The sequence below is a fragment of the Melanerpes formicivorus genome, unplaced genomic scaffold, assembly GCF_026170545.1.
Source record: "Melanerpes formicivorus ecotype bairdi unplaced genomic scaffold, bMelFor1.0.p_v2 SCAF_31, whole genome shotgun sequence".
Classification (NCBI taxonomy): domain Eukaryota; kingdom Metazoa; phylum Chordata; class Aves; order Piciformes; family Picidae; genus Melanerpes; species Melanerpes formicivorus.
The window spans coordinates 5,783,018-5,795,582 of record NW_027142383.1 but is presented as its reverse complement, the minus strand read 5'-3'; positions in this window follow the sequence as shown (position 1 = coordinate 5,795,582).

Genomic DNA, 12,565 nt, shown 5'->3' with positions numbered 1-12,565 from the left:
TAACACAGAGAGCTCGAATGGGAAATCTTGAAAGGCCTGGTCTAGTGGAGGGGATCTCAAGTTGGCCTGCAGGTACCAACTGTGCTAAACCTCCAGAGGAGAAAGTAACTCGTGCTGAGGAAGCTCCTCCTTACAATGACCTTTCTGATGATGAAAAGAAATATGCTTTGTTCACAGACAGTTCCTGTCGTCTTGTTGGAAACAAGCGAAGGTGGAAGTATGTAGTGTGGAGTCCAATACGCCGAGTTGCAGAGGCGAAAGATGGAGAAGGAGAATCCAGTCAGTTCGCAGAGGTAAAAGCTGTCCAGCTAGCTCTCGACATAGCTGAACGTGAGAGATGGCCAAAGCTTTATCTCTACACCGACTCATGGATGGCAGCCAATGCTCTATGGGGTTGGCTAAAGAACTGGAAGAAGAGTGGTTGGCAGAGGAAAGGAAAACCCATTTGGGCAGCCGACCTGTGGCAGGACATTGCTGATCGAGTCGAGAGAATTCCAGTGAAAGTGTGACACATTGATGATCACATTCCTAAGAGCAAAGCTACTGAGGAACAGCAACACAACCATCAGGCAGATCTAGCTGCAAGAGTTTCTCAAGTAGACATGGACTCTAATCTTGATCTCGACTGGAAACACCGAGGTGAGATATTCTTAGCTCGGTGGGCTCATGATTCGTCAGGACATCAAGGCAGAGATGCAACATACCAATGGGCTCGTGACAGATCCATAGACATTTCCATGGATGCTATCACACAAGTCATCCATGACTGTGACATTTGTGCTGCTATTAAGCAGGCAAAACGACTTAAGCCCTTGTGGTATGGTGACAGATGGTCCAAGTACAAGTATGGTGAAGCTTGGCAGATTGACTACATCACTCTACCACGTTCTCGTTCTGGTAAGCAATATGTGCTTACTATGGTAGAGGCAAACACTGGATGGTTGGAAACTTATCCAGTTCCACATGCAACTGCACGCAACACCATTCTCGGTCTGGAGAGACAAATCCTGTGGAGACATGGAACTCCGGAGAGGATTGAGTCAGACAACGGAACTCATTTCAAGAACAACCTTGTAAAGAACTGGGCAAAAGAGCACGGTATTGAGTGGATTTTCCATATTCCCTACTATGCACCAGCTGCAGGGAAGATTGAACGCTACAATGGTTTGTTGAAGACCACTCTTAAAGCCATGGGGGTGGATCTTTGAAAAACTGGGAAAAACATTTAGCACAAGCAACCTGGCTGGTAAATAGTAGAGGTTCAGTGAACCGAGCTGGTCCTGCACATTCAGATCTGCTGCAGAAAGTAGAAGGCGATTGTCGAGGGTTGGAAGGGTAAGGCCAGAAAGCCTTCACCCTCCCCCCTGTAAAGTAAAGGGAAGGAAAAAAATTCAAGGGAAAGGAAAAAAAAACCTCAGAGCTGAATTAGAAAAGCAGTGGAGCTGTATATTGTGACAGTCTAATAAGTTTGTCTCTCTCTATGTGAGTCAACAAAGATAAAAGTGATAGCAGAGCCACTGGAAAGAAGGTGGAAAGAATCCTGTCCACCAATCCTGGATGCAAATCAGCTTGTGATTGCATCGTGATAACACGGGACTACAACAATGGACCCAAGGACCCAGCCATCACACCTTTAGGGCAAGATAATCGCCACCTGTTTCCTGAGCTTTGTCTGGATGGAGACAGGGTAGACGGAGATTCCCCCCTCCTCCAGTCAGGGTCTTGCCCAAACACACAGATTTCCTGCCACTGGAATTCCTGAGGGACAATATTTGACTACATACCTAAGGACTAAAAAACTGTATAAAAGACTTGAGCAACTACTGGTTTGTAGAGAGAAACACAGGAGAGAAACAGAGGAGAGAAACAGAGGAGAAAAACGGGGAGAAAAACGGAGATGAAGGAAAACACAGGAGACGGGCCAGGCCGCTGAGAAGCCGGGACAATGCTGCTCCGGAGAACAGAAGCTGCCCGGAGGACCACAGCTCCAGCCAAATCCTCAGCACCGTTCCTGTATCAACCCAACATCTCCCCAGAGGACCACAGCTGTTCTCCAGCAAAAGCCTCACCACGGTGTTTCTACAAACCCAACATCTCCTGCAGCACCTTTCCTCCACAGACTTTAACTGTCCTGGGGGGGATGAGGGGTGTGGTAATATAATTCCTTTCCTTTCCTCTTCTCTCTCTCTCTCTTTTCTCCCTCCCTTCTTATGTCCACTTTCTCTATTTTCTCCCTCTCCCTTTCTTATTTATCTAATAAATAGTCTAGCTGTTGATACTTTGGCCTCGTTTGTGCCTTTAATTTCACAACACGGGAATATTTAAAAGAACTGTGTCTCTGGACCGAGACATCTAATGTCTCCGGACCGTGACATTTAAATGGCGTAGTCGGCAGGATTCCCGTGCAGTGAAAAGTATCACAGCAAAATTATTGCATTTCTGAGAACCCCAAAATGTGTGTGTGTGCCTGAGACGTACTTTTAGTACGAAGCGAGAGTGGAGTCCAGATTCGCGTTTCCACTCGCCCGCGAGGGAAGTGGCCGGAGAAGGACGAAGCGAAATTTTCAGAGAGACTGTGTGGGAGTTCTCAAAAGCTTTAAATGTGTGTGCTTTCTCGGGGAAGATTATCCGGGGTACAACTGTTGGTTTTATAGTGTGACCTCCTCGAGAATCCTCTGTACCCTGCTTTAAATTTGTGTGTGCATTCCCGGGGAAGATTATCTGGGGTACAACTGTTGACTTTATAGTGTGACCTCCCCGAGAATTCTCAGTACCCTCTTTTAGGAAACCCAGTGTTGGTGATATTTGTAAAGCGTGGCTTTCCCGAGAAGCCCAGTATTGCAGCAAAAGTTGAGAAACTTCTGCCGGTGTGTGTTCTCTCAGGGAAACAGAGTGACTCTTCCCTAAGAATCACAAGGTTGTTATCCTAGTGTAACAAAAAAATTTTGAGGTACAAAAGCTGAGAAGCTTTTGCAAGTGTGGATTCACTCAGGGAAATAGTGTGACTTCCTTGAGAAGCCCAGGTTGTTGTTGTTTTTTCTTGTGTGTGACCTCCCCTGAGAAATCTATTGTGCATTTTTCCTGGAGAAGATTATTTTGAAGTAAGCCTTTTAAAAGTGTACGTTTTTCCAGGGAAGATTTTGCTGGTACAAAACAGTGTTTTGATCTGACTTCCCCGTGAAACTTAGTGCCCTATTAAGAAATGCTTTGTGAAACAAAAGAGATGGCCCGGTGTGAGAGGCTTTTCAACCTTTTAGAAGTTCACGGTGCCCGCCCATCTGTACAGGTACTTGACTGGGCCCGTGAAAATTGGCATAATTTCCAGAGTGTGGCTGATAGAATTGTGGCCCTGCAGAAAGATGCACGAGCAAAAGCCGGGAAAGGCAAAGGTTTTATTTGTGCGGTTTTAGGTGCCTGTTTAGCCGCCTCAGTGAAGGAGAAAGAGGAATGGCATGAACAGGAAAATATAACTATTTCCTCTTTGCAGGACTTAGTTTCGTCACTACAAAGCCATGTTGCCACTTTGAAAGACGTAGTGGCAGATCTTAAAATTCAATTGGAAAAGGAGAGGAGGCAAAATTCGTATTTGGACTCAAAAGAGGGTGTGAATTACTTGGAGTCTGCCCCTATGTGCCCTCGGGCAGAACTGACAGTGGCTAAGGAAGCTGCTGCGCATATCAGACCTCTCATTAAAACTGAAGTTTTATATGAGGATGGGGAGGTTACCCCCACTATCACAACCAAAGAAACGCCTTTCTCCTACACTGAATTGGCCAAAATTCGTGCAGAATTTGCACGCTCTGCTGAGGAATCTGAGGTGGAATATGTCTGGCGAGTTTCAAAAACTGGAGGTGATCAGATTCTGTTAACAGAAGCTGAAGCCATGGGCTATTGGGGTGATAATGTTTTTCTAACTACAAAAAACAGAAGTGGACCCTGGAGTCTTACGCAAAGGGCTGCCTATTGGGCAGGGGGGTTTGATCCAAAGGAGAGGGGTGAACCCCTAATTCTGCGGGGAGGGATGAATCAGATAATGGAGAATGTGCAAAAAGCTGCATGCCTGCAGATGATATATGAAAGGGAACTAAAACATCATTTTGAATCCCCTCTTTCTGTCCTGGTGGATGCAAACAGAATGACTCCTTTGATCAGGGGTCTCAATGACTTGCTTAAAATAAGAGGTATCCAGCTTCAAAAAGAAATAGCTAATACCCCACTTTCTTCCAGGACATGGCAAGATGTGGGGAGGGAATTATTAGATTATGCTAGGCAGTATAGTGTACCTGAGGAAATGAAAAAACCTCAAACTAGAGGCTTGAGACATGTGAAAATGACTCACCCACCAAGCCCCCAGGGCCAGATGCGCCGTATTCCTAGTAGGCACCTGGCTGGGGGCAGGGAACACTTGAATACCCGGCAATATTGGTGGGGGGTGGGTCGGGAGAAAGGTATTCCAAAAGAAGTGGTTGATGGGGTAGCCACGAGACAATTACGAATCATTGTGCAATGTTGGCCCGAGCCTAAAAAGAGGGCTGAGGTCACTGCTCCCCTCTTGGTGGGACCATTTGATGAGGGGAGGGATATGGCCCCCAGGGCAACTAAGGGCTTCACTTCCCAGCGGTGAATTGGGGGGTGAAGCATGAGTCAGGAGATCACCAAAAAATTGTACTTGGTTTGGAAAAAGGCTTTTGTTTGTGTTTAGCTTGGCTTTGAGAGAACCTGAAACAATCAACGATACTTACAGGCCCATTCAAAGTAATTATCACCTGAGAGGGTGGCTCTGAATGGTAACCTGGAAATACCAGTTTTGTATGTTTCAAGGTTGTGTTTCTTATTTGTGTTTCTTATTTAAGTTCTAATGCTAAATTTAAGTTCTAATGCTGAAGACTACCTGATGTATTGTCAGAAGGACTTGTCTTGCTACAATATGGAAGACTTCTCAAGTTTTGCATCACAGAAGACATCTCTTCAAGGACTGTACTTTCCATAACCCCGCAGACATTCAGATCTGGACTGAAGCTCTCACTTCAATTCCAAACTGAAGGACTGACGGGGTGGGGGGGTATGGGTTTGTTTGTTCTCCTGGCTTCCAGGAGGAACAAGGATGCTTTCACCTTGTGTAATTACCTGGTTTAATTTTGTTATATTTTCTTAGCATTGTCAATCTTGTATAAATCCCTGTTGTATACAGTGATTCAACATGTAGTGTCCAACATGCAGTTTGTGTCTAATGATGGTGTACAACAGATTTGTGCTGTTAGCCAATCAAAACTTACGTCTATTGCAAAAATTGTTTAAAACTTCTTTCCTTCCTTTTCCACTTCTTTCCTTTCTTTCCTTTCTTTCTTCCTTTTATCTTTGATTGACGGGGTGGTGTGACAGTCTAATAAGTTTGTCTCTCTCTATGTGAGTCAACAAAGATAAAAGTGATAGCAGAGCCACTGGAAAGAAGGTGGAAAGAATCCTGTCCACCAATCCTGGATGCAAATCAGCTTGTGATTGCATCGTGATAACACGGGACTACAACAATGGACCCAAGGACCCAGCCATCACACCTTTAGGGCAAGATAATCGCCACCTGTTTCCTGAGCTTTGTCTGGATGGAGACAGGGTAGACGGAGATTCCCCCCTCCTCCAGTCAGGGTCTTGCCCAAACACACAGATTTCCTGCCACTGGAATTCCTGAGGGACAATATTTGACTACATACCTAAGGACTAAAAAACTGTATAAAAGACTTGAGCAACTACTGGTTTGTAGAGAGAAACACAGGAGAGAAACAGAGGAGAGAAACAGAGGAGAAAAACGGGGAGAAAAACGGAGATGAAGGAAAACACAGGAGACGGGCCAGGCCGCTGAGAAGCCGGGACAATGCTGCTCCGGAGAACAGAAGCTGCCCGGAGGACCACAGCTCCAGCCAAATCCTCAGCACCGTTCCTGTATCAACCCAACATCTCCCCAGAGGACCACAGCTGTTCTCCAGCAAAAGCCTCACCACGGTGTTTCTACAAACCCAACATCTCCTGCAGCACCTTTCCTCCACAGACTTTAACTGTCCTGGGGGGGATGAGGGGTGTGGTAATATAATTCCTTTCCTTTCCTCTTCTCTCTCTCTCTCTTTTCTCCCTCCCTTCTTATGTCCACTTTCTCTATTTTCTCCCTCTCCCTTTCTTATTTATCTAATAAATAGTCTAGCTGTTGATACTTTGGCCTCGTTTGTGCCTTTAATTTCACAACACGGGAATATTTAAAAGAACTGTGTCTCTGGACCGAGACATCTAATGTCTCCGGACCGTGACATATATCTACAAAGCAATGTAGGATATGCAGAGAAATATATACAAATTTACAATATTTACAATATATACAAAGATATACAACGGAGTAGCACAGAAATGAGAGTTCCCTCCTCTGCTGAGGGGTTCCCCACCTCCGCTCTCCCCTCTCTCCCCCCCCTTTCCCCAGAGCAGGTTAGAAAGAGAGAGGAAAGAGAAAAAAAAGTTAGAAGCAGTTTTGTGTTAATTGGAAAGCAGTTAATACAGGCCTTATCAGGTTTGTCAGTTTCAAGGCCAAAGCCTTGGCCGAAAGCCCAGCACAGAGAGCTGCTGCCCTGCGGAGGAGCGGAAGCAAGACTGAAGATAAAGCGCCGGAATGCCCAGGATACCCTCCTGCACTCCCAGTTCAGAAGGTGCTTCCTCCCACTCTACCAATGAAATTAGTTTAGATCCTTCTTTTCGTTTATCAACTTCCGTCCACCATATTCCCTTTTGTGGCCGCTTGACGTTGTCCCCTTAAGAAAGGGAATATGGTGGACGGAAGTTGGTAAACGGAAAGAATTATCTAAACTAATTTCATTGGTAAAGTGGGAGGAAGCACCTTCTGAACTGGGAGTGAACTGGGCAATCCAGCACTTCTCTGTCAGTCTTGCTTCCGCCTCTTCTTTGGGCAGCAGCTCTCTCTGTGCTGGGCTTTCTGCCAAGACTTCGGCCTTGAAACCGATAAGATAGAAGGCCTGTATTGACTCCTTTCCAATTAACACAAAACTGCTTTTAACTTCTTTCTTTCTCTTTCTCCCTCTTTTCCGAACTACTCTGGGGAAAGGGGGGGGGGGAGAGGGGAGAGCGGAGGTGGGGAACCCCTCGGCAAGGGGGGTTACTCTCATTTCTGTGTTACTCTGTTGTATATCTTTGTATATATTGTAAATATTGTAAATTTGTATATATTCCCCTGCATATCCTTCATTGCTTTGTAAATATAAAGCTCCACTGCTTTGCTAATTCAGCTTGTGAGGTTTTTTTTTCCTTTCCCTTCAATTTTCTTTCCCTTTACCTTACAAGGGGGAAGGGAGGAGGCTTCTTGGCCTTACCCTTCCAACCCCTTTCTTAAGGGGACAGCCTCAAACCAGTGACAGCGATCGAATTCCTGTTGTTAGAGAAAAGAATCTGTTAGGTAAAACTGTTTGGGTATTTTCTCCCTCAGGAGAGGCTAAACCTGTCCGAGGGGTGGTTTCAGCTGAAGATCCGGGTCACACTTATTGGGTAATGCAAGAGAATGGTGAAATTCAGTGTATTCCACAAAGAAATTTAACTTTAGCAGAAAGAGTTTAATTTCAAACTGTTGTGCAGCTACATCGTGTCCAAAGGAAGAATCAATGAGGAATCTACGGTGCATGAACCCTGAGAACCCTGAGAGCCCTGAGTCAACTAAGAGACCCTGAGAATCCCTGTTTCCCTTTTCTTCGCTGCATTGGCAAAGAAATAAACTGTTTTCCGTTTCTCTCATTTCCTGATTTTCTTGGACTTTTGTATCATCTCAATCTGAGTATAGCCGGAATAGACAATGAACTTTACTCATGAACTGTAAATATTTTCTTCGATTGGATGGACAGTATGAACACCAATGAAATTGTTTAGAAGGGGTGGACTGAGACCGTTTGAGGCTGTGCCTTCTTAAGAGGGACATTGTGACTGAATGTTTGTTAAACAAATGACAGGTCTAAACTAATTTAATTGGTGGATTGGTAGAAAGCAACTTTAAACTCTGAGTTCAGCGGGGACTAGTCTCAATCTCGCACTTTTTTCCCCCTCCTTTTACAGCTTCAGCTTCTGGGCTTTCAGCCAGACTGACCTTGGTCAGATAAGGCCTCTAGCAACATATTCTGCTTTAATTAACAATTGCTCTCTTTTTCTCTCTTTCTAACCCTCTTTGGTGAAAAAGGGGAGAAAAGGGGCATACAGGGGGGGAACCCTCCTCAGCAGAGGAGGGAATCTCATTCCTATGTTACTTTGTTGTATATTACTGTGTATATATTGTAAATACTGTAAATTGTGTATTTCCTAAACCGGGTGAAAATACAGCACATTTCCTTTGTTATTTGGCTGTGGTTTTTTTCTTTCTTTCATTTGTTTTCCCCTTCACTTACGGGAGGGAGAAAGAAGGCTTGAGGCCTTCCCCTCAACCCTCAACATATAAACATCAGAAACCAACTTTTCCACCACAATCCAGTTGAGTTCAGAATCAAAGCACAAGATATCCAGACCCAATCTGTCGATTTCCTGCTGCAACGCATAGATTTTCATGGGAAACCAGCAGAGTTCATCCTCAGACAAGGGGATTTCTTGCCTAAATCGTTACATAAGCAGCAGAAACCAACTTTTCCACCACAATCCAATAGAGTTCAGACTCAAAGCACAAGATTTCCAGGATCAATCTGTAGATGTCCTGATGCAACACATTGATTTTCATGGGAAACCAGCAGAGTTCATCCTCAGACAAGCAGATTCCTCACATAAATCATCACCTAACCAGTAGAAACCAACTTTTCCACCACAATCTGGTAGGGTTCAGACTCAAAGCACAAGATTTCCTGATTCAATCTGTCGATTTCCTGCTGCAATGCATAGATTTTCATGGGAAACCAGGAGAGTTCATCCTCAGCCAAGCAGATTTCTTACCTACATCGTCACATAAGCAGCAGAAACCAACTTTTCACCACAAACCATTCGAGTTCAGAATTAAAGCACAAAATTTCAAGACCAAATCTGTAGATTTCCTGCTGCAATGCATTGATTTTCATGAGGAACTAGCAGCTTCAACATCAGACAAGCAGATTTCTTCCCTAAATTGTGACATAACCAGCAGAAACCAACTTTTCCACTACAAACCAGTAGAGTTCAGAATCAAAGCACAAGATTTCCAGACCAATTCTGTCGATTTCCTGCTGCAAGGCCTTGAGTTTCATGGGAAACCAGCAGAATCCGTACTCAGACAAGCAGATTTCTTACCTAAATCTTCACATACACAGCAGAAACCAACATTTCACCACAAACCATTAGACTTCAGAATCAAAGCACCAGATCTGAAGAATCAATCTGTTGATTTCCTGATGCAACTCTTTCGTTTTAATGGGAAACCAGGAGAGTTCATCCTCAGCCAAGCAGATTTCTTACCTACATCGTCACATAAGCAGCAGAAACCAACTTTTCACCACAAACGAGTAGAGTTCAGAATGAAAGCACAAGATTTCCTGCCTCAATCTGGAGATTTCTTGCTGCAACACATTGATTTTCATGTAGAACTAGCAGTTTCAACATCAGAGAAGGAGATTTCTTGCCTAAACCGTGACATAACCAGCAGAAACCAAGTTTTCCACCACAATCCAGACAAGTTCAGAATGAAAGCACAAGATATCCAGAACCAATCTGTTGATTTCCTGATGCAACACCTTGATTTTCATGGGAAACCAGCAGAGTTCATGCTCAGACATGTGGCAATGCTAGTGACGAGCAGTGTGAGCAATCTGGCAGTGCAGGGCTGGAGCCTGATATGGTGGTAGGCCATGCTCAACATAAATGCAGAGCCAGCTAGCAGTGGAGCAAAACAGTGCTGTGCCTGCAGCATGTAACTAAAACAAGGCACTGGTAGCTATTAACATGGACAGTTATCTTGGGACAACAGGACATGCACCTGCATCAACAAACCTTGTTGTGTCGTTAGTAGTTGGACCAATAATCTGTAATAGTGCAATGTGTGGTCACTCAGAGGGAACCAATGGAGCTATGCCAACAAGGCACTCCGAGTTTATATAAGTTGTAGCAGTTCCCTTGCTACGCACTTCTGCCTTTCCTGTCTCTGTTCTTCTATACTTTACTGTGCTTTACCTGCACTACAGGCCTGCTCTACATGCCTCCACCTCAGGCCAGCACCATCAGCCTGCAACACTGGAACAATAAAGGAACAATACTTGATCATATTGGTCAGCCGTATTGATTCCCATCTCCGCCGCCGTTATCTGGCGCCCGAATAAACCTGAACTCGTGGACAAGGGATCCTCGGACTACAATACTGATCGACTCAGCACAAAGAGGTACGTCTGAGCGATACGGAAAGCTGGTCGAATAGCACTGCCCCAGTGCTGAAAAAATTAGCAGCGTGCGCTCAAAAAGGAAGTGAATCTCACCCTGGCCTGGTGAGTGACCGGGGATGGGCAAGGGGAAGCACGCCACGACACAGAAGAGGCTGTGCTAAATGCCCTGAAATTGTGCCAAGAGAGGCTTAGATTGGATATTAGCAACAATTTCTTTCCTGCAAGAGTGGCCAGCCATTGGAACATGCTGCCCAGGTTGGTGGTGGAGTCACTGTCCCTACAGGTGTTCAGGGAATGTGTGGACCTGGCACTTTGGGATGTGCTTTAATGTGGCCTTGTCGTGGGATGGAAGGTGAGGCCGAGAAGCCTCCTTCCTTCCCCCTTGTAAAGTAAAAGGGAAAAAAAAATTGAAGGGAAAGGAAAAAAAAACTCGCAAGCTGAATTAGCAAAGCAGTGGAGCTATATTTACAAAGCAAATGTAGGATTTGCAGGGGGATATTTACAAATTTACAATATCTACAATATATACAAAGATATACAACAGAGTAACACAGAAATGAGAGTGCCCCCCTCGGCAGAGAGGGGTCCCCCACCTCCGCTCTCCCCTCTCTTCCCCCCCTTTCCCCAGAATGGGATAGAAAGAGAAAGAGAAGAGAGGAAAAAAAGTTAGAAGCAGTTTGTGTTAATTGGAAGGGAGTTAGTATACAGGCCTGGTATCTTGTTTTCAAGGCCGAGGCCTTGGCAGAAAGCCCAGCACAGAGTTAGCTGCAGAGCCGCAGCACCATGCAAAGGCGGAAGCAAGACTGACTGAGAAGTGCTGGAAATGTCCAGTATAGTCCCAGCTCAGAAGTGCTTCCTCCCACTCGTCCAATGAAATTAGTTTAGACTATTCCTTCCGTTTACCAACTTCCGTCCACCATATTCCCTTTCTTAAGGGGGCAACGTCAACCGGCCACAATCCACCCCTTCTAAACAATTTCATTGGCTGTTCATACTGTCCATCCAATCCAAAATGATATTTACAGTTCGTGAGTAAAGTTCATAGTCCATTCCGGCTATGCTCAGATGTAGATGATTCAAAAGTCCAAGAAAATCAGAAAATGAGAAAAATGGAAAACAGTTCATTTCTTCGCCGACGAAATGAAGAAAAGGGAAACAGGGAATCTCAGGGTCTCTTAGTTGACTCAGGGCTCTCAGGGATCTCAGGGTTCGTGCACCATAGATTCCTCGTTGATTCTTCCTTTGGGCGCGATGTAGCTGTACAACAGTTCAAAGTTAACCTCTTTGAGCTAAAGTTAAATTTCTTTGTGGAATACACTGAATTTCACCATTCTCTTGCATTACCCAATAAGTGTGACCCGGACCTTCAGCTGAAACCACCCCTCGGACAGGTTTAGCCTCTCCTGAGGGTGAAAATACCCAGACAGTTTTACCTAACAGATTCTTTTCTCTAACAACAGGAACTCTATCACCTTCTACTTTCCGTAGCAAATCTGAATGTGCAGGTCCAGCTCGGTTCACTGAACCTCTACTATTTACCAGCCAGGTTGCTTGTGCTAAATGTTTTTCCCAGTTTTTCAAAGATCCACCTCCCATGGCTTTGAGAGTGGTCTTCAACAAACCATTGTAGCGTTCAATCTTCCCTGAAGCTGGTGCATAGTAGGGAATGTGGAATATCCACTCAATACCGTGCTCTTTTGCCCAGTTCTTTACAAGGTTGTTCTTGAAATGAGTTCCGTTGTCTGACTCAATCCTCTCTGGAGTTCCATGTCTCCACAGGATCTGTCTCTCCAGACCAAGAATGGTGTTGCGTGCAGTTGCATGTGGAACTGGATAAGTTTCCAACCATCCAGTGTTTGCCTCTACCATAGTAAGCACGTACTGCTTACCAGAACGAGAACGTGGTAGAGTGATGTAGTCAATCTGCCAAGCTTCACCATACTTGTACTTGGACCATCTGTCACCATACCACAAGGGCTTAAGTCGTTTTGCCTGCTTAATAGCAGCACAAATGTCACAGTCATGGATGACTTGTGTGATAGCATCCATGGAAATGTCTATGGATCTGTCACGAGCCCATTGGTATGTTGCATCTCTGCCTTGATGTCCTGACGAATCATGAGCCCACCGAGCTAAGAATATCTCACCTCGGTGTTTCCAGTCGAGATCAAGATTAGAGTCCATGTCTACTTGAGAAACTC